Genomic DNA, 22,213 nt, shown 5'->3' on the forward strand with positions numbered 1-22,213 from the left:
TGCAATGATGGTTGACACTTACAGAATGCTTTACATGTGTCATTCCCCTTGAACCTCATACCATCCTTGTGAGGGAAGTACCATTATTGTCATAACTATTTTATGGAAATCTTAGAGAGAGAGAGACAGAGACAGAGAGTGAGTCTTATTCATGGTCACACAATTGTCAAGTGTCAAGTAGGATTTGGACCCAGATCCTCTTGATTCCTAAAACTAGCACCCTACCCAACTTCTAATAGAATATCTATAGCTTGCAAGGAGGTACTATCTCACTTTGTATGTATCCCCAGGGCTTGTCACTCAGTAAACACTTACTTACCTATGTGTTCATTCATTTGTGATTCCCTCTTCATGGGAATGAAAGCATTCATACTGGTTAGGGGTTTCTACAAGTTTAGATTTGGAACCAAAAGGGACCTCAGAGGTCATTTAGTGAAACCCTCTCATTTTTGAGCTGAGCAGAGTGAGGCTAAAGTAGGTGACTTGCTCAAGGTCATAGGGGCAGTAAGATGTAGTGCCACGATTCAAATCTGGGTTCTCTGACTCCAAATCCATTGCTTTTCTGTAGAGTTATAGATTTAGGTTGGAAGTGAACTTTGAGATCACGTAGACCAATGGTGTCCTTGGCTGTATTGCTGGTGACAATAATCCCAATGCAACCCCAACCAGATTAAAATGTAACTGGGAAATATTTAACAAAATAAAAAGTCCATTAGAACAAAGATAATGTTAATATGTGGTTTTCTAAGTCAATATGCAGCTTGAGACATCCTGTGTATGCTTTAGTGGTCCAGTTTGTCTTTGAGTTTAACACCCCTGGTCTAGACCTTGGCTCTGATTTTACATATGAAAGAACAGAGATGTGAAGAGATTTGCTTAAAATCACACAGCTATCAGGTGTCAGCTGGGATTTGAACCCAGGTCGTCTGTCTCTGAATGCAACCTCCTTCCCACTGTACCTTGTTCTCTGTCTCTCCTTTCCACCATACCCATATACATGGGTCACCTGAGGATAGGAAGGCCTTTAGATCATATTACCGCAGGGAGTAGCTTGGGAAAAATAAACTCAATCATTTTGATTTCTTCTGTGTCTGAAATGCATGAAACCATTTTGCTCATCTGTGGTTTTGTAGCTAATCCCTCAGCAGTACTAAGAGTTGCCAATACGAATGATCTTTTCTTTTTCCCTCTCATGTGCGGTACCTTTCTACAAACACAGTGTAGAAAAAAACTTCCCCCTAGATAAAAGTGCTTGCTGGATTTTTTTTGAAGGTCTATAATTTTCTTTTGGTAAATAAGCCCTTTCAGCTTTGATCTAAAATAGCATACCCCCATCATTGCTTCTTTCCCCGTGCCTTCATCCCCATCCCCCAGCTGGCCTGCTCCAAGGTGGGGGGGGGGGGGCAAGCAGGCTGGGTTCTTAATAAACCCCAGAGGTGATCAGACAGAAGACAGCAATATGAAACAGCCCATAAAATATTCCGGAGCATCTTCAGGGAATGCTTAATGCACACAGGGTCAGGCCTTTGTAATGTTAATTTAAGAGTTGTAGGAAGTGATCCATCATTTTAAAGACTGAATTGCCAACCCCAGAAAGGGGGAGGGGGCATTTATGTTTGGGAAACAACCCAAACATGTGCCCAAGGAAAACACGTGATGGTCGGCACACCTTCTTGGGGTCCTCGATCATTACTGGATAAACCATCAGAGGCCAGCTAAGCCAAATCCCTCATTTTACAGAAGGAAAAACTGAGTCAGAATTATTTCAGTTTTGTCTTACCTCCCTATTGCCCATGACACAGTAGGCTCTTAATACATACATATAAGTTGATTGATGGATTGGTTGACAGGAAGATGGAAGGCTTGGGCTTTATCAAAGGAAACCTCCTGACATAGTACCTTTCTGTCCATAAAACTGACATTCCTTGCCTTGCCCCTGGTCCTCACGGTTGGGTCAATCTAGCAGTGGGTAGCAGAGGAGAGCGAGAAGGAAGGGCTGCTTGGCTTTTTCTGGAAGAGATGGTATATGGAAATTCCCCCTGACTCTGCACTGAGGCAGTAAAGGTCACAGCGGTAGATGCTCAAACCTGTAGGCAACGACTGCCTTCCACACATTCAGCATTACTGTTCACGCTATTTTACCCTTAGGCATCCTTTATTTTTTTGCACAGATGGTCTCGCTCAGGCCTAACAAAATATTTTAATCTTTGCATAAATTAAAACAAGAGGTCCCTGAGTACGAAAGTACAACTTTTTTTCCCCCTCTTTCTTTTTCTTTTTGGAAACTCCACAACTGTCGTGCTGCTGTCTTCCATGACCCAGCAGCGTGGAGTGAAGCATCTTTATTCAATTTGTCTTCTTACCTCTCCGCCCCCCCGTTCTTTTTTTTTCTCTTTTGGTGTGTGTGGAGAAAACAGGGTGTGAAAGGTTCCTAATTGACAACAGATTTTCTGAAAGATATAGATGCTGTCATCCGTCTCTTTATACCTGTAAATGTTTAGGTGTGAAGAACAGTAACTCAGGACAGATTACTAGAGTATTTGGAGCTTTCTTGGCAAAGATACTGGAATGGTTTGCCATTTCCTTCTCCAGTTCATTTTGCTGATAAGGAAACTGAGGCAAACAGGGTGAAGTGACTTGCCCAGGGTCACAGAGCTAGTAAGTGTCTAAGGCCAGATTTGAACTCATGAAGATGAGTCTTCCTGACTGCAAGCCCAGTACTCTATTGGGGCCCAGTAAAAACTTCTTGAATTGAGTTGCGTTGAGTTGATTTATGGAATCGCGAGATCATATTTGAAGCTGGAAGGGACCTTATAGGCCTTCAAGTCCAATTTCCTCATTTGACGTATGAAGGAAATGAGGCCCGTGGGTTCAAGGGACTTGCCCAGGGTCATGTAGCTAATGTCTTCTGGACTCCAAGTCCCGTTGTTGATGCCACCTTGCCTGTCTCTACTCTTATTCATGGCGGACCAGAGAAATGGTTCCCCACTTGCCGAAGTAGGCCGTCCTTCATTGTTCCCTTTCTGTCCTTGATTCCAGAGCTGGAAATCTTACTTATTGAGATCTGTGTCGAGCAACAGTGCGCCATGCCTTCCGATGACATCAGCTTCCTTCTCTGTGTTCATCTTATCTCAATGACATGTTTGGTTTCTTGGAACCCTGTCTACGCATTTGTTTTGGATGATGCTTCTTTGCAGCAGAAGGCAGCAGTCACTTTGGTCATTTGCCCCTTCCCCCCTCCCCCAGCTTTTGCAAGGGTCATTGGTGGCTTCGTCTTAGGTCCTGGCATCAATGAGGTGTCTCTAGATAAGCAAAGATTCATTAGGTTTGACTTTCATATTTATATTTTATCTGGCCAAGCAAGGCCTTATAGTCCCTTTTAGCCTTGGATATCAGACAGATCCAGGAGAGACATGAAGATACTGCGACAGTTGTATTTTCTTGGGGTGGGAAGGAGGTGGGAGTTATGAGAAGATGTCCATGGGACTTAACAGATTGCTAAATGGGGGTCCATGACATATGAAATGTTGAGAACCCCTGCTCTGGAAGGGAGAATGATGCCCTAACAATCAATCAACATGCATTTATTATGCGATTATTATTATTTACCAGACAGTATGCTGGGTGCAAGTGATAAAATATCAATCAGTTAGTTAACCAGCAAGCATTTAGTCAGTATGTATTATGTGCTAGACCCTTGAGAATACAGAGACAAAAAATTGAACAGCCCCTGCTCTCCAGGAGCTGATGTTCTGGTGGGAGAATAAAACAGTATCAGCCAATCAGTGAGCATCTATTAAGTATCTGTTATGTATCAGAATTTGTGTATGGCGCTGGGAATTCAAAGACGAAAGGATAATTTTAAAAAGCAACAATTCTTGATCATGCTACCTTATTTATGGGATCCTTTGGACTCCTAAACTACCTTTCTGTCCTTAAAGAAAAGTTGGGAAATTAACCATAAAATAAATGAATAAATAAAAATTAAAAAATCAAACCAGGTAAACCTTCCCTTTTTTTTCTGCCAATGTTATCCCCCGCCCCACTTCCCTTTGAAATTTCCATTGAAAACCAAAGCCCAGAAAATGAGCTGAGAATATCTTCAGCCTTCCTTCTGTGATGGAGGTCTTACCTTTGGCTAATGATGCAGGTGATTTTTTTTCTCACAGTACCCTTTTGGATATGGTAATATCCCCCACAAGCACATTCTGGACCACTTAGGGGGTGTGTGTGTGTGTGTATGTGTGTGTGTGTGCGCGTTCCCTTTCTTCAGGTCTAGAATTACTCTCTCTACTTTAGAGGGTTTTGGCGAAAGAGGCCAGCATCTTCTCTTCCTGCTAATTAAAGATTGGGCTGTAATGGTTTTGATTACCATTCCGTTAGTTACCTGGTGGGTGCCATTCTTCAAAATAAAATTCATTAGCTGGAGTTGTCAAAACCCAAAGTAGGAGAAAGAAACCTTTATATGAATGTGTGTGTACTCTAAAGTCTCTATTGAAAAATCTTAATACTAAAAGAAAAACCTTGGGCCCCAGTTGTATTAATTCATGGCTTACAGGTTTATGTTCTTTTTTTTTTAATTTATGTTTTTTTTAAGCCCCACAATGCTACTTCCTCCATGGTTAAGAGCATATTGCCGAAAACTTTGGCGGACTCAAGTGCCCGGGAACTAGGGACCACAATCTGATCTTTCCCTGTGTGTTGGGGCTGCTTTGGTTACCGTCTTTCCGTTTGTAGCATAGTGAATGTGTAGGAAGCTAATGATGTGGTCTCTAGGTGTTTCTTGGCTACACAGAGAACTGATAATGAGCCTGGAGTAATAGGGTGTGAGTCCCTCAAGATGAATTCTGATTACCTTTGTGGCATCATTCCCTGTATGCCCCCTTCTTTCTTGATGTTTTTGTAAAAGAACATTTGGATTTTGATGAGGGTATTTTGTATTTGACTTTTAATTAGATTTGCAGCATGTTGGGTTAATAAACCAGGGCTGCCTTTCCTTCCACTTTCTCTCGGAGGGTGGAGATCCGCCTAGCCATGATGGACTCTGGGTCTTAGAGGGAGGGGAGCAGGAGTGAAGGAGCAGAGGCGACGAGAATGATGGACAACCATATCCTCCATACTCAGATGGTAGGGTCCGTGCGGTTAGCTCCCAAGGGTAGATTTGGTCCCATATTCAGTAATCAGTAAATGATGTTCTGCTGTATCCAGGGACCTCCCAGACAGAGTGTGTGGGATATACAGAAAACTCATCTCCAAGGGACCTTGAGTGATATCTTGTAAATAATGCATTGAGGTCATGGGTCAGGCTGTTGCATCTATTAATACTGAACAAACAGGACCTCCTTGCTAGTGAAGACCCTTTCCTACCGCTCATCTTAGCAGAAGAATTATAGCTGTTATTTTGTCATTATTCATCCTTTCAGAAGAGAAGAATGCTGTTTATTGGCTGGCCACAAGCATGGCACATGCTACTTCTCTGTGAAACCCCTCCAAGGAGTGCTTGGCCTGAAATGTTGGCCGGGATGGGCAGAGAAAATGCTACACGCTTGTCCCCCCACCTCTCCTGTCACCGCTGCCCCTTTTTTGTTTACCAAGCTGCTATGCCAATTTAATATGCGTGTTGTTACATATCCTGCCGTAATTTTGCTGCCATCTTGCTTGGGCGAGACGTTGATTGGTTATGGCAGGGCTGTAATGTGTTGTCAGCCTGGGTTACTCGTTACTTGTTGGCGGTGGCCTAACATTGCCTGAGACACAGTGTCATTGTGGAAACGGTTTGACAACGCTGATACTGTAGTTCTAGCAAGCAGTAACAACTGTAGAGGTCAAGGAAGGGCATCCGGGAGGAACCGTGTGCCGAGGGCAGAGATGGAAGAGGAATGCTAAGTAGGACAGCCACAAATGTCATTGAAGAGCTTCATTTTCACGCCATTTTCATAATTCAGCGTGTTTGAGATGAGGCATGTGGATTCAGCTGCCAGGAGAGTATAGGAGCAAGCACGTTTCAGGAACCCATCTGGTCCTCGGCGCTTCTGGTGATCATGCATGCTTTTTTGTGCTATTGTCCAAAGGGGCTGAAACCCGATGGGGAGGGCAGCCAGGATGGCAATGGGCCTTGAGTTTATAGGACCATAGATTTAGGGTGGAAAGGCTGCCTCATTCGACCCTTTCATTTTATGGAAGAGGAAACTGAGTTCCATCGTTGGCAAAGGCTCATTGGTCTGGAGCTGGACGATGGAAGGCAAGAGAGGTCACAGAACCCAATGGCCACCTTTCTTTAACAGAGCGTGAAACCTGAAGCCAACAGAACCTCCAAAGCCACCTTGTCCATTGTGTATGGTGATCAGCTAAAGGGAACTCACAGTGTTCAACTTGTAGAGCAGAAGACTCAGGAGAGGCGTGACACCTGGCTCTGACAGCCTGAAATACCCTCATGGGGCAGAGGGTTTGGGCAGAGGGCCGGACTCGTTCCTTTTCCCCAGAATTAAGAGCAGCAGGTAGAAATTGCAAAGAGGGAATTTTAAACTTCATGCTAGGAAAAGAAAACAAAGCTCCTAACAGAGCTGTCTAGAAGCAGTGTGGACTTCTTTGGGAGGCGATGAGCTTCTTCTCATTGGAGGCTTTCAAGCAGACCTCTTGTCAAGGACTTCATAGTGGGGATTTCTTTTGGAGTTTGCGTTGTGCTAAGTGGCTGGGGATGTCTATTCCAACTCTGAAATGCTGTGATTCTGTGAAGACACCTAAAGTCTTTGGCCCCTATGATGGTAGTTAGAATAGAGGAAGAAGATTCTGGGAGTCATGCGTTTTTGTTTTCATGAATTGAACCACCACTGGACAAAATGGTGGTGTTCTCCTCCTTTCCCAGTGATGCCAGTCATTCCCAAGCAAAGCAAAGCAAAGCAGAAAAAAGTGAGAAAAATGCTCTGCTTCAGAGGAATTATTTTTACTATAATAATCACGGTCATAATCCTAGATGCTGTTATTATACCTGTATTTCTGAGCCCAACAGAGGTTATGTGGATTGCCAAAGGTCACCCAGCTAGTGTCTGAGATAGAATCTTAGCTCAGTCCTTCCTGATTCCAAATCCAAAAACTATGTACTGTGTCATCTAACACTTTGATGCTAGGTGCCCCTACATACAGGATGGGATGTGAAGGGAGGGGACTAGGTGGAGGTCCTTCTCCCTGGCCAAGATTGCCATGTTAGATCAGAAGATTTTTTTTAAGTAGGGGTGTTTCCTTTCCCTCTTAGAATAGTAGACTTTAGGCCTTAGGCTTCAAGAAGGCCACCTATTTGCCACCGTTGGAGACGTGGAAGTGGACACAGCTACTATGGGTGTATCTATATATGTACATATCATTTACCCTGACAAGTTCCTTAAGGACAGGGAGGGATTATTCTATTTTTGCCTTTGTATCACCAGCACACTGTTGACCACATGGTTAATAAGCGTGTGTTGATTGATTGATGATTGATTGGTGAGGATATATTCTGAAAGTTTCTTTGATGATATGGCACGACAGAAAGAATACTTTCTGGAGAGTAAAGAGCAGGGTTCCAATCTCACCTTGGACGAGGCATTAACTTTCTTTTGCCTCAGTTTGTTTTTCCTTCTTTAAGTTAAGAGGATGGGTTTAGATGGTTTCTGAGGTCTTTTCCAGGTCTTGGTTTATGACTTAATAACTTTTACTTCTTTGAGGTCTCCAACTTAGCGAATCTTAAACAGTAAACTGATGGCTTGTTGAATATCCCAACCCTCCTTATGGTAATGGGGGATAATATTGTGATATCACTCCAAACCTTGTGTTTCTCAATTCCCATGACCCTAGTAACTCGTGAAAGATTTTATGTAGTCTAGATGGATAGTCAAGAGAAAGTTTTAGAGTCATGCCCAAATCTACTGAATGAATGAATGAATGAGAAGTGATATTGAGCTAGAACTCCCAGAGTTTTGCAAATGATGACTAGCTTAACGTTGTCTTTGTACATCAGTGTTCTTTTCTGGTAATTTTCATTGAGTTCCTTGAATTTTCTTCTCTGACTTGACAGATGACATAATTTCAATTGGATTCCATGGGATGTAGAGTGCTTTTTTTTAAGAGTACCTTTATTACATATATAGGGGCCGATCTTGCCAAAGGAATGTCCTCTCCTGCTCCTTAGAATTTTGGGTTGGATCCTGGTAACAGAGAGAGCTGCACCCATCTGCATTACCCCACATTGTCTGCAAGGTACCGTTGTATTCCCATGCTTCCCTTTTTATTCTCTAACCATTTAGGATGCAGAAAGAAAGGTAAGAGCCATCATCCAGGTAGGCCTCCAGCTTGGAAAGATCTGAGAGTGATGCAAAGGAACATAAGATCATAGGTCTTTTAACTGGAAGAAAGTTGCTTATCATCTTGTTCACCCTTCTGATTTCACAGATATTATATCCAAGACCCATAGATGTGAAGTGACTTTCCTAAGGTCACGCACAGTTTGAATGTGAACCCAAGTGCTTTTACTCAAAATCCACACTTTGCTTCATTCAGTGCTCTCTCTTGGAAAGGTGATTTTTCTTTTTCTGCCCTTGGCTCCCGGGGTTATGATCACTCTACATTCTAAAGGCCAGCAGATGGTAACGGTCAATAAGAGTACAATCTAATGTGATTGAATTTCTAAAAGCAGTATACAGTATGACCATATGACTGTCACCTGAGGACCAACTGAGCCAGATGTGGAGAATTTTCTCCTTCCATATCCCTCCCCATCATAGTTTTGTGTTTGCTTTGTTTTGGTTACTGTGGTTTGCAAGAAATGTTCACTAAGACGTGGTGAGGGGTTGAGATCTCAATTTATAGGGAAGTAGCCCTAATAAAGAAATCAGAGATGAATGGGAGGATTGAAATGTGTTTGATGTGTGAACATTAAAGCTCTCTCAGAGTCTTCATCCTGGCAACTACCACTGTCCTACTCATGCCCTGTGCCACACAGATCGCTCCTTCTGTAACAATGGTAGCAGCCAATTAAAAAATGAATAGAAAATAGAAGACAAAGGTCCGTCCTTCAGCAAACGTTTATTCAGCAAACTTTATGAACTTCAGGTGCTCTTGCTATTCGGGAGCATCAGAAAGGAAATGTGTGATTGAAGTGACAATCAGTGATTGGCATCAGGCAGAACTCATTATGGTGTCAAGGACCTGGCATGTCCATGGAGGAGAGACCATGTGCGTTCTGTCTGCCTGCAGTTTAATTTGTTCCCCATCGGTTGTCTTGCCAGATTCTTATCTCATCAGTTCTCATGCCAGGCCCATCACTGTCACACCAGGGCTTTTGACAGAGTAATGGGCTCTACCTTGTGCCAATCAGTCAGTGGCAGATGCCTCCTTCCTGTGACCATGGCACCCTAGGGAGGACTGTAGCAAAACAAGATCCATAGAGCTTTTGGTGAGGAAGGCCTCTTTAGCAAAACACAGGGAATGGACTTTTCCCTGGAATTCCTACCTTCTTTAATGAGTCATTATCAGATTTCCGAGCCCCCCCCCCCATCCTCTCAGCTCACACAGGGTTATTGACCAACTTGTCCTCTTTTTCTCTTCTCTTGTTATTTGTCATACTTCTTCCCTTTCTTCCTTTTTCTCTTACCATTCTTCCCTTTCTTTGTTTTCTTCTTCCTCTTCTTTTCCTTCTCTCTCTCCTTGTGTCTTTTTCTCTTCCTTATTTCCTTCTAATCTTTTCCTCTTCTTTCTTTTCCCCCTGCATCCTTCTCTTCCTCCTCCTTTGTCTTCTTTTCTCATCTTCCTCCTACTTCTCCTGTTCTCTTCTTCTTCCTTCTCTTCTTCTTTCTTCTTCTTCCTCTTTTCTTTTTCAGTCTTCTTCCTATTATCTCTTCTTCCGTTCTCTTTGTTTCACTTTTTTCTTCCTCTTCTCTTCTTTTTTCTTTTCTTCTTTATCTCTTTCCTCTTCCTTTTTTATTTCTTCTTTCTTTTTTTCATCTTGAAGTACTTTTTAAAACTAGTACCATGTAAATGTGGATAATATTTTTTATTATTCTATCTTATATTTATATAGTACTGACAGATTACAAAGCACTTTCATCACAATGTCCTTGGGAGACAAACAGACCAGGTATTATTACTATTCCTTTGTTTACAATTGAACAGCTCAAAGCCCAGAGAAGTTCAGTGATTTTGCTAAGTACACTTAGCTTAGGGAATACTGGCACCGTTTCTTGAACCTAGGTCTTTGGGTTATAAATCCCATGCTTTCTGTCCTGTCCTCTTGTGTTACTAGCATCTATGTGTGAGCCTAGGAACAGATACCCACAAAACGCAAATGCAGCATGGACCAGTGCCTAAAGAGCTTGTTTCAGAGTCAGAAAGACCTTGCTTCTGATCCCAGCTCTGCCACATGTTGGCTGTCATTTTCTAGGCAAGTCACTTTAACTTTCTCGTGCAATTCTCTAACTGTTCTAAGTTCTCTAGAAGATACTACTTCACATTGGTGAAGGGAATCTACTTACTGGGAGTTGTATAAACCAACAAAATCGAAGGTCTTGCATCTTTCCCTTCCTGCCTTACTACAACAAAGAAAAATGTTGGAGGAGCATTGGTCCAAGTAGTGAAAAAAATGGTGCCATGGAAAAACTCATTTGCCCATGAATTAGAAGACCTGGCTTTGAGGCCAGGTTTTTTCCCCATGTATTGCCTACATCAGTGGTATCAAACTCAAATAGAAATGGATCCCTGTAGACTTCAGGCTTGCAGCCACACATGTTTGACACGTCTGCCCTAGATGACCTTGGAGCAGAGATTGGGAGCTAGAAAGGAGTGTAAGTAGTCATTGAGGCTGGCCCTCTGATTTTATAGATTAGCAAACTGAGTAGTGACTTTTCCAGGATCACCCAACTAGTAAATGTCTGAGGCAGGATTATTCATCCATAAAAAAATGTGAATTGCATTTTTGCAATTTTAGATAGAGGTGCTATTGGAAAACTAGGTCCTTCAGGGCAACTCCCTACATCCATTATCTCATTTATCCTCTTGACAACCCTATGAAATAGGGCTGTGGGTATTACTACCCCCATTTCACAGATGGGGAAATTGAGGCTCAGAGATGTAAGATTTTGTTGTTGTTGTTCATTCGTTTCAGTCATAACCCTATTTGGGATTTTCTTGGCAGAGATACTTTTTTGGTTGCCATTTCCTTCTCCAGCTCATTTGACAGATGAGGAAACTGAGGCAAAGAGGGTTCAATGACTTGCTCAGGGTCACACAGCTAGTAAGTGTCAGAGACTGGATTTGAACTCAGGTCTTCCTCACTCCAGGCCCAGTGCTACCTTCCCCACAATCACACAGGTACTGAATTGGATCTTAGATTTAGAGTAGCTAGGGGGGACTTCAGAGGACATTTCTTCTACCCCCTGTCATTTTGCACATGAGGAAACTGAGTCCTAAGAAGATGACTTGGCCAAGGTCATGCAAGTAGTGACTCTGCTGGTTCACTGGATAGTGCGTGTGTGTTTAGAGACAGTGCAGGTGTCATCCTTGTGCAAGCTCTTCACTGGCCCAGGTTCTTTCCTCGTCATCCTTTTCCATTTTGTTTCATTGACCACAGTCACTGAGAAGTGGGTTTAAAATACCGAAGTTAACTATCCCATGAACCTATTATTTCTGCTACGCTGCTTTAGATTTCTTTGGGAAGATTTAAAGTCTTAGCAGACATTTCAAAACTAACCATCACTCTTCTCTCTCTCTCCATTCTAAAATTAGCTTTTTTTAATGTGGGATTTGGAGTATAAATGCACTGAATATATGTCCAGGATGGGCTTTTTGAAGATCTTGCTCAAAATTACTTCACAGTAATTTTTAACATATTCTGTCAATGTACACTGAGCGTTCTGTGATGTGTATGTTTCAAGAGTGGTAGGAATACATTAAAAACAGTATGTTCTACAAAACCTCTTGGTAAAATGTCAATCGAAGAATGAAAGAGAATTTGATGATCAATCTGTTTAACTAAAAATTAATGTTTTCCTGTGGCAGTGCATCTGTAAATGTGGCTCTTTGTGAATCATGGACCCCTGGGCACTGGGCTGTGGAGCCCCATGAAAGAAAGCTTGGTGTCTCTTGGTAAGAATGGGCTGGAGAAAGGCCGGTCCCCTTGGGAACTTTGGATTAGAAGCCCAGGAGTCAACCTTCTTCCGCTTAAGATATTTTTCACCTTTGAAACCATTCCAAGCATGGAGCACTAGTTCAAGCAATAGTTCAAGTTCGCGTGTATGCATGTTATTTTAGCACAGTGCGTTCCCTTGAATGTTGTCTCTGACGAATTAGATGGGGGCATTGAAGAAAGATTAGTATAATAGCTATGACCAAAATAGCAATTCACATTTGTTGATCATTTTATACGTCATTCCAGTTGGTCTACAAATATAGCTCCCAACCTTTTAAAATAATGTTTAAAAAAAAACCTGTCTGTCTGTCTACCTATCCATCTTTCTGTCTATCCATCAATCTGTCTGTTTACCTATCAATCACCTATCTATCCATCCATCCATCCATCTATGTATCTATATATGTATCTATCTATCCATCTGTCTATCTGCCCATCTGTCCATCTAAGTAGCCATCCATCCATCTATCTATCACCTTCTCCCCCCATGGTAGTAGTTAATATATTAAAATTCATTCCACCAACCAGCATCAATTAAGAACCTTCTGTGTGCAATATGTTAGGTTAGGCACTAAAAATCCAAAGACAACAACAGAACATAAATATTTATCTCTGAACGTCTATAAACGTATGAATATATGCAAGTCTTATTACTTATTGGTCTCCTGCTTGTTACTCCATCTATCATCCCAGTGCCGCTCCTCCCCTACCTCCCTCATGTCCTCATTTTCTTCAGTTCTTAGAATCCCTCCTTCCCTTCAAAGTTCTGCTCAGGTTAGGCCTCCTACCTGAGGCTTTGCCTCCTTGCCTCCATTCCTGGTGCTTTCCCCCAGACCTGCCTTTACCTATTCAGGTTTTCCAAAAAAGTCTTATTGTGGTTTTTAAGATATTAAAGCTTAAAACTTCCTCCAGACTTCTGGGACCCCCTTGTAATGTGCGTAATGTCTCCTTTGATAGAATAGAAGATTCTTGAGGGCACGGCTATTTCATTCTTTGTCTTGGCCCTTACAGTGCCTGGTGATTAGCAAATCAGCAAACATTTAAATGCCTATTTCCCTACATGGAATGAGAACTAGGTGGCACAATACTGAGTTAGAGTCAGAAAACTTGCTGAGCAGTCATTTCAGTCCTGTCTGAGTATTTGTGACCTCATTTGAGGTACCACCTAGCTGCCAGAGTCAGGAAGACCTGAGTTCAAATCCTACCTCAGACACGTACTAGCTGTATGATCCTGGCCAAGTTGCTTAATCTCTCTCAAACTCAAATTCTAATCTGTAAATTAGGGCTAATAATAGCACTTACCTCATGGGGTGGTTTTTAGAATAAAATGAAATAACATGAAAATTTTTACAAACCATAAATTATCATTTAAATGATAGTTGTAGTAACAATAATAATTGTTATTGTTAGTGGTGATTATTATCATTCTAATATTATTAATTATTCATAATATTGTTGGTGATCATTATCATGATTATTATTAGTAGTAGTTGTTCTTTGAGGCCAGAGACTGTTTCATTTTTGGTTTTTGCATCTTTGGGGTCTAATGCATAGGAACCTAATAAATGTTCATAGATTAATTGAACCATTTGATACAATGATATAACTTTGGGATTCCCAGAACCTTTGCAAAATTCCTTGTTTCCCAACTTAAGAACTTCTGGTCGTTACAATAACTTTGTGAAACAGATGAATATACTACAAACCATTACATTCTCATTTTAGAGATGACAAAAGTCTTCCATGGAGGTGATTCTTCTGGTCTTGTAGGCTGGTTCCATAGTTGTGCAAGCTCTGGCAGGATCTACTTCCCCGGGAAGGCTGTGAGCAAAAAGTTTGTGTGTCCACTAAATGTACAAATGCTCATAACTATGGTAGCAGTGGGCTATTTTTTAATTTAATTTTTGTGGGGGTGGCATCACTCCTCTCAAAGACTTTCCACAAGGGGAGGGAGTAACCATGACTACAAAAATCTCAGAACCTTAAGCACAGATGGGAAACTGAGGCCTGGAGAAGAAATGACTTTTCTAAGGGCTTGTATCTAGTGAGTGTCAGAGCCAGGATTCAGAACCAACTTTCTTTTTCAGTGTAGAGATTATGATTGTTTTTTTCTTCCTTCCCCATCTTCCCCTCTATTATATATACTCCACAAGTAAACTACCTTGGAGATCAGAGATTCAGAGCTAGAAGGGACATTAGATTCCATCTCTTTCAATCTTTTCTTCATTTTTCATTTGAGGAAACTGAGCCCCTAAAATGTCCAGAGACTTACCCAAGGTCATATGGTGTGGCGTGTTCACTTCCATGAAGGGTGCATGCATTGCTTATCCATTCATAATTCATGTATTCACAATATCATTAAAATCGTGTAGATTAGTATTGTATTGTCCTATGGATTATTACAACCAACCCAGTGGACAGAACACTGCCACCAGGGTCAGAAAACCTGGGTTCAAATCCTATCTCTGATATCTACTCCCTGTTAGATCTTCAGCAAGCCTCTGAGTGTTCCTCAACCTCCTTGAACTCCTCTCTAAAATAGGTGTTAGACCAGATGGCCTTTTTGAGGTCCCTTCAAACACTAGAATTTGGTCCTATGGCTGAGAATTTGAACCCAGCTTCTCAGAATCTAACTTTTAGCTCTCTTTCCACTGTGTATGTTACATAACCAATGACAGATAAAATGGTGGCTCCCTGATTTGGAGTTGAACATATTAACAGTGACCTTGAAGGTCACCTCCTTCAGCCTCCTACCATAGAGCCAGATTCTCCTTTAAGACCGTCCCTGGACCAAGGCTACATTTTCTGTTAGGCCTCATCTCTAATGAATATTTACATTACGTAAATGGGAAAATTGGTGGGTTCCCTCGGTGGAAACATGATATTGGTATTTTAAAAATAAACTTAAATAAGGTCAGAATTTTTATCCTCTGGAGAGAATTTCACGTCTGATTAAATAGTTTACATAAACTTAATCTTTTTCTGCTATATGCATTATAATCTCAGATATTATTCATGTAGCTATTCCTCCGTGAACCATAAAATGTTCATTTCTTCAAAATGAATATGAAGCTTCAGAGCATTAGTGGTCTTAAGAGCATAAAAACTTTATTGCTTTGTGCTTAACATTTTTCAAGCAACTTCGGAAAGCTGAAACAATTTTTTTTTTGCATTTAGATTAATGGAAGATGTTTTCCATTTGAAGGATCTGGAAAGGAAGCAACAATCACAGAAATCCCCGCAAGGTTACAAATGTAGTACTTTTGATTCCTCCCAGAGCTGTGTTAGCTGAACAATCATTTCTCAGCATGGCAAGGTAGCATAATTGGTCTATACGGTGGCAATATCGCAAACGAGTCCATTCCCGGGAAAGCTAATATGCCTCTACTTAATAATTTCCTTCAAGAGCCTGAATTTGAATGTATATTTCACCCAGCTTGAGGCAAACAATTTGTATCCATAAGTTCTAGTGGAAGTTACCAGGGGGTCAGGTAATTTATTTTAGTTCTTGAAGTTTCACAAACTGTGGAACTAAAGATACATTCCGTTCCTTTTCATTGTTCCACAAGTCATCGGATTCAGTTGGCAATGTTTCCTTCTCGATGATGCGTGAAGTAGAAACTTCCATAAAATATCATAATGGCGGGGGCATATTCTATCTAGGGATGTTTTGACTGTGGTTGGAACCTTGAATCTATTTTTGAAAGCTTCCACTCTTCAGCCTTCTGTGAGCCTAGGGAGACGAGTGATGCCACTGTTTGTCACTTTCTATGGTAGCTTGCCCCCCAAGTGAAACAAGTTGTCCATCTTCCCTTGCTCCAGGTAAGACAAGCTGGGTGGAGTATTGGATAGAGTGCTGGAATGGAAATCAGGAGGACTTGGCAATGACCACATATGCTCCTTCAAATACTTAGCAGCTCTGTGTCCCAGGAAAAAATCACTTAACTTTCCTGAGTCATAGTATCCTGACCTTTAGCATGGGGATCAAAGGATAATAAGTGTCTGCAGCTCTTATCTAGGAGGCTTGTTGTAAAGATCAAATGAGATATAGATGATGGGTGAATAGATAGATGGGTGGATGAACAGATGGTTGGATAGATGGATGGATGGATGGGTAGATAGATAAATGAATAGCTGGATAGATAGATAAATGAATAGATGGAGAGATAATAGGTAAATAGGTGGATGGATGGATAGATAAATGAATGGCTAGATGGATGGATGGATAGATAAATGAACTTATATAGAGGTGGATGAGTGGATAGATAGATGGGTGAATGAATAGATGGATAGTTGGATGGATGGGTAGATAGATAAATGAATAGATGGATAGATAGATAAATGAATAGATGGATAGATAGGTAAATGAATAGAAGGATAGATAATAGGTAAATAGGTGGATGGATGGATAGATAAATGAATGGATGGATAGATAAATGAATGGATGAATGGATGGATGGATGATAGAATAAATTAGATAGATGGATGGATAGATGAACTTATAGATGATGGATAGATAGATGGATAGATAAATGTATATAAATGGATAGATAGATGAACTTATATATGGATGGGTGGATAGGTAAATGGAGAGATGGATGGATAGATAGATTGGTGAACTTATATATAGATAGATGAATAGGTAGACGAACTTGTAAATAGATAAATGGACTGATAGATGGACAGATAGAAAGACAGATGGATGGATGGATTCATAGATGGATGGGATCTCCATTTTCGTCCTTACAGAGAGTTCTTGTTGAACAATTCCTCTTATAAATGCAGATCATCTCCTGCTCTGCCATTTATTTAGAGAGTTGCCTGGTATATTTTGAGGTCAACTGATTTGCCCGTGTTCAAATAGAAAATATTTGTCAGAGGTGGGACTAAAACCTGATCTTCCTTAGTCTGAGACCAGTTCTCTATCTTCTAAGCCATGCTGACTTTCTAAATAAATAAGAAAAAATACACATGTTTTGTACTGGAATTTTGATTTCACTGTCATTGGGAACTCCATATAAATAAATATCATCTGTTAAGACAGGTAAACACCTTTTCTTCAAGTGCCTTAGAGGATTGTCTGAAGGCATTAAAGGGTGAAGTGACTGGGCTAATGTCACATAGTCTTTATAGGTCAGAGGTTAGGTTTAAGCCCAAATCTTCTTGGACCCATTTTACCACATTACTTCTGAAGTATGATATAAATTAAACACTTTGGAAACCATAACGGGCTTTAGAAAATGCAACTCTCTCTCTATTTGTTAAAAATTCACAGCTGTGATTCCTATTTCAGTGGAAAGAGGGTCTATATTCTGGGTATGATGAGAACATTCTGAACAGCCTTAGTTTGTGCCCAACATAAAATTACTTCACTGTTTTCCCACATTTCTTAACTGTATCATTAGATTTTTATGTATTTGTGTTTGGTATAGAGTATAAAGGGGTATAACAATTTAATTCAAAATTGAAACAGTCTCTGCCTTCAGTGAGCTTCCATTTTATTGGATTGAGTGCATTGTACACAGAGATAAATGAATAAAAAATAAATCCAATGCCATTTCAAGAGAGAGAGGGCAGTAACAACTAGATAAGAGAGTCAGGAAATGTAGGAGGTGGCACCTTTGCAGAGCCTTGAAGGAAGCAAGAGATTCCAAGAACTGGGGATGAGGATTGAGAATATTCCCGATATGGCCAACAGCCTGGACAGAGGCATAGAGGCGGATGATGGGGAACAGTTCAGACCTGTCAGATACGGGGAGCAGTTAATAGACCTATATTCATGTACTGCATAGAGAATGTGTCAAGAGAAATGAGATTCCATGTGTCACTAGGAGCCATGTTGTAGAATAGTAGTCTAAAGTGTTTCGATTGGGCACCCTGTCGGTCAATTTTTTTTTGAGCAGACTCTTGCAACCTGTGCTAAGTACTTTCTATTGTCTTAATTGATTCTCAAAACAGTCCTGGTAAGTAGGTGGTATTATTATCCTAATTTTACAGATGAGAAAACTGACTCAGATAGAAGATCAATGAGGTGCTCAATTTCTCATGTCCAGTAAAGTGTCTGAGGCTGGATTTAAGCTCAGGTCTTCTCAACTTCAAGCTTCACCCTCTGTCTCAAGCCTCAACCTTGCTGCCTCTTAGCACCAGTAGAATGCCAGCTCCTTGACAATAGGCTGTCTTTTCATTTTGTGTTCAAATTCTCTACCCTTAGCAGACTCCCTGGTGTATTTAATCAATATTTGTTAAATAAATGAATAGTTCTAGACACTGGGGAAATACAAAGGTTTAATAATCTCCAATCCCTGCCTTAATGTAACTCATAATCTAGTGGGGTGGTTTGTAGACAAACATATAAATAAGCGATTATAATGTTTCATATACATCTAATATAAAATTATTTCTTGTAAGTACATAAAAGAAGCCTAGTCTGATTGCTGTATGAAATGTGGTGGGGAAGCAGGCTTGCCTCCGTTTGAGTCAAAGCTGTTCTAGACAACTGATTCAATTCCCTAAACTCTTATGAAAACTCTTATAAACTCTTACATCTAGTGTGTTTAAGACATTGTGAAAGACTCTGGGTGTAGAAAGATTACAAAGGCCAGCTAGTCCCTGCCTCTAAGAAAGGAGAATTCTACAGGTAGACAGTGGTGGAGGAGAGGCCTGTTTGGTGAGGTGGATCAGTCATTTCATCAAAAAACATTTATTAAACATCTGTTAGCATAAAGATTGGACCTGCACGTTCTTCTCTGTATAGGTCATTCCCAGGTTAGGAAGATCACTCTTCCAATGTATGCCCCCGTTTTTCCTCCAGCCTAGCATTTTAGAGAGTTTCTCTGGATTACTGAGAGTTCAAATGATTTGCTCAGGCTTACAGAGAAAACTTAAAACCAGGTCTTGCTGACTGCTAGACAAACTTTCTTTCCAACATACTGTCTCTCAGTGAACTTCCTACACAGATCCTAATTAGTTTCTGATTTAATTCTGTGGATCATTGACTGATAAGGAAGATTTAACTTTTCTTTACTTTTGTTAGTGTCTTTGTAGAAACTGACCATTTAAGGCTATTCAGAATTTTTAGGTGTGTTAGCACAGTCTTGACCTAAGCAGATTGAGAAGTCTTGGCTCACGGAAGCAGTTCAGCTGTATTTTTGTGATACTGAAAATCTCGGTGTCTCAAAAGGACCTTCTGTTGGGTTTTATTGTTTCATTTATTCTGGTTAGCTCGAGTCAGAGGTCACTGTCTGTATTGCTGCTAGCCCTCTCTTGAAATATGTCATACTTGGGTTTACAATAGTTCTCTGCATTTAGGCAAGGCCCTGTTAGGCCATTCCCAAAATGGCTAGTCACTGTACAAACTGGAAGGCATATGACAAAGATAACAGTTGTTCTCCCCTATTCATCTGAACTGCTTCAGTGATTCAATTTGCAAATCAAATGTAGTCTTTGTGGTTTCTCATCATCAGAATCTCCTGATTGGTTTGGGTATTTAGCACTTCCTACATATTTTTGTTGTACTGAAATAGCTGTACTAGCTCACATGAAATCCTTCCTCACTTATTGCTATTTAGTGGATGGAAATGTCATTTTCTCATTACCAGCAAAGATAAACTTGGAAGGTTATGCCGTGTATATGTGTTTGTTTCCCTGATGCCCCAGTATAATATATTCAGAAGTCTTTCTCCGCGGCATTATCTTCTTTCCGAGCTGGCGTTTCCGAATGCTGACATGAACGCGGTATGGCTGGAGGTTAGTCTTGGGGAAGCCGTGCCTTCTCCCTTGGATGGCGAGATTACCGAAGCTCTGCTGACTGTTGGGGTCGATTTGCGTTGTGCTGACACAATAGAAGCATCTGATAGGCTTTCCCACCCCCCACCCCCATCTAGAGATGCAGCCTGGAGAGGATCCTGGGCATGTTGGAAGGGAGGTGGGGGCTGGGTGGAAAGAAAACACCATGGCCTGAATTTCGTTAGTGGTGTGACAATGAGAGAAATAAGTAGATGTGACAGTTATGAATGATGTACTGTCACGCACTTGTGCGTTCAGACTCAGATAAATTGACACTGCTGTCAAATACCAGCTATGGAGAGCAGAGACCTCTGATGAACCTTCTAATATGGTAAATGGGAGTCTTAATTCTTCATTAACTGGAAAAAGGAGATTTGGCCATGTAATTTTCTCCTTGCTGCCTGTTTTAAAGATTCCAATAACCCAGCATTTACAGTTGACTAGGCAGGGATTGCTTTTTCTCCCCCCACCCTGTACTTGCGACATGCAGACTGTGAAATCTTAAGGAAGCCGCCGCCACCGCTTAAACCCAGACTTATTGCCTTGGTTATCTTTAATGACTTTGAAATGTATTGGCCTCATTATGGAACAGTGCCGTTATCAATTCCTCTAATTAGGTGATGTGCTCCCATAAGAAATTTAACAGTAAAGTACAAACATGAGGTATAGGGATCCAGGGCTGGCAACCTGGGTTTCAGGGCGGAATTGAAAACCGCTCTGTTCTCTTATCGATCCTGGAAGCTTCCAACCCTCCAGTCTCTGTGTCCTCTCTCACACTGGTTGGGGTGGTTCAACCTCTTCAAATCTGGAGTGTGACTTTAGGACTACCCTCTCAAGAGTACATCTCTTCACCTTTCATTGATCATGAGTTGCACCATGGTATCATGTATAAGGGTAGGAAGGCTTCTACCACATAACCTGGATATGTTAGCTGTGTAACCCTGAGCAAGTTACTACATTTCCTAGCCTCAGTTTCCCCTTCTTTAAAACAGGAGTAATGATAGCCTTTATCTCAAAGAGTTGTTGTCAAGGTCATCTGAGATAATCGATCTAAAGAGCTTTGCAAGCCTTGAATGTCACATGCTATGATGATGATGTCACTGGTGTTCTTCTTTCATTAAGCCAACGGGAATGTGCAGCTTCAGCACCCGATCTCAGATTGGCTGCCTTAGGTCCCTTCAGCCTTCTTTGCTTCAATTAATACATCATTTGGAAATAATTCTCACCCCTCCTCTCATCCCCCTTTCTGAGGGAAACTCTTGAGCTTAATTATTATTGGAGATCCTCAGAAGGAAGTTATAATAGGTTCCCCAGAAAAGACTGGTCATTGGTTTATTATTATTGCTAGTATTATTTCTCATTCCAAAAACTAGTCGTTATTTGTATTTAGTTACTTGGAGATGGGATTCAGTGTCGATAAAGTGTCTCCAGTTAGAGTACAATGAAATTGTAAATACCAAGAGATCATTTCCTAAGCCCTGTACACACAGTCGGTGCACAGACAATCTTTGCTAAGTGAATGGGTGTCAGAATGGAAAATCTGGAGTGTCTTCTTTACTAAGAACCATTCCTAAGTGAGAATCCCCAGAGAAAAACTTCTAATTCATGTAGCTCTATTTCTGTTTACATGAATATGGAGGGAGGGCACAAACTTAAAGACACAAGATCAAAGTTCCCACCGCTCTCTGTATTGCAGTCAACAATCACTAAGCATTTATTAAGTTCTTATTGTGCTAGGTACTGTTAAGAATTCATTTGTAGCTTCAATGTAGGATCTCAGAATTGGAAGGGCTTTTAGAGGCCATCTGGTTCAACTCATACATAATCAAATATTCCCTCTACAGTAGAATTGAAATTCTAACCAACTGACTCTTAATCTAGACTTTTTTTCCTGAGAATTCTCTGGACCCTTGGTATTCCCTCCTTGATCTTGTAACTTTTTCCTTTCCCCCCAGTGGATGGGGAACCTAGAACGTGTTCAGTTGGGTGGTGTTATGTTTTCTTGCACATCTTCAGGGCTGCTCTTTCAAGAAGTTTTTTTTAATTTTTTTGTGGGGTGGGAAGGGTACAGGCTGTGTGGTTGTTCAGTCGTTTCACTGACTCCTTTTAGGGGTTTTTTTGGCAAAGGTTCTTGGAGTAGTTTGCCATTTCCTTCTCCAGCTCATTTTACAGATGAAGAAACTGAGGCAAATAAGGATGAATGACTCACCCAGGGTCACACAGCTAGTAACTGTCTGAGGCTGGATTTGAACTCTGGTCTCCCTGACTCCAGGC

General features: G+C 41.0%; 1 protein-coding gene across 1 annotated transcript in view; it reads left to right on the top strand.

Annotated features, from left to right (window-relative positions):
- The window catches only part of AUTS2 (activator of transcription and developmental regulator AUTS2), a 1,247,769-nt gene that overhangs the window by 669,561 nt on the left and 555,995 nt on the right, over window positions 1-22,213 (top strand). The gene's annotated exons all lie outside the window — the stretch shown is intronic.

Source organism: Vombatus ursinus, unplaced genomic scaffold (assembly GCF_900497805.2).
Source record: "Vombatus ursinus unplaced genomic scaffold, bare-nosed wombat genome assembly UNPS02014768.1, whole genome shotgun sequence".
Classification (NCBI taxonomy): domain Eukaryota; kingdom Metazoa; phylum Chordata; class Mammalia; order Diprotodontia; family Vombatidae; genus Vombatus; species Vombatus ursinus.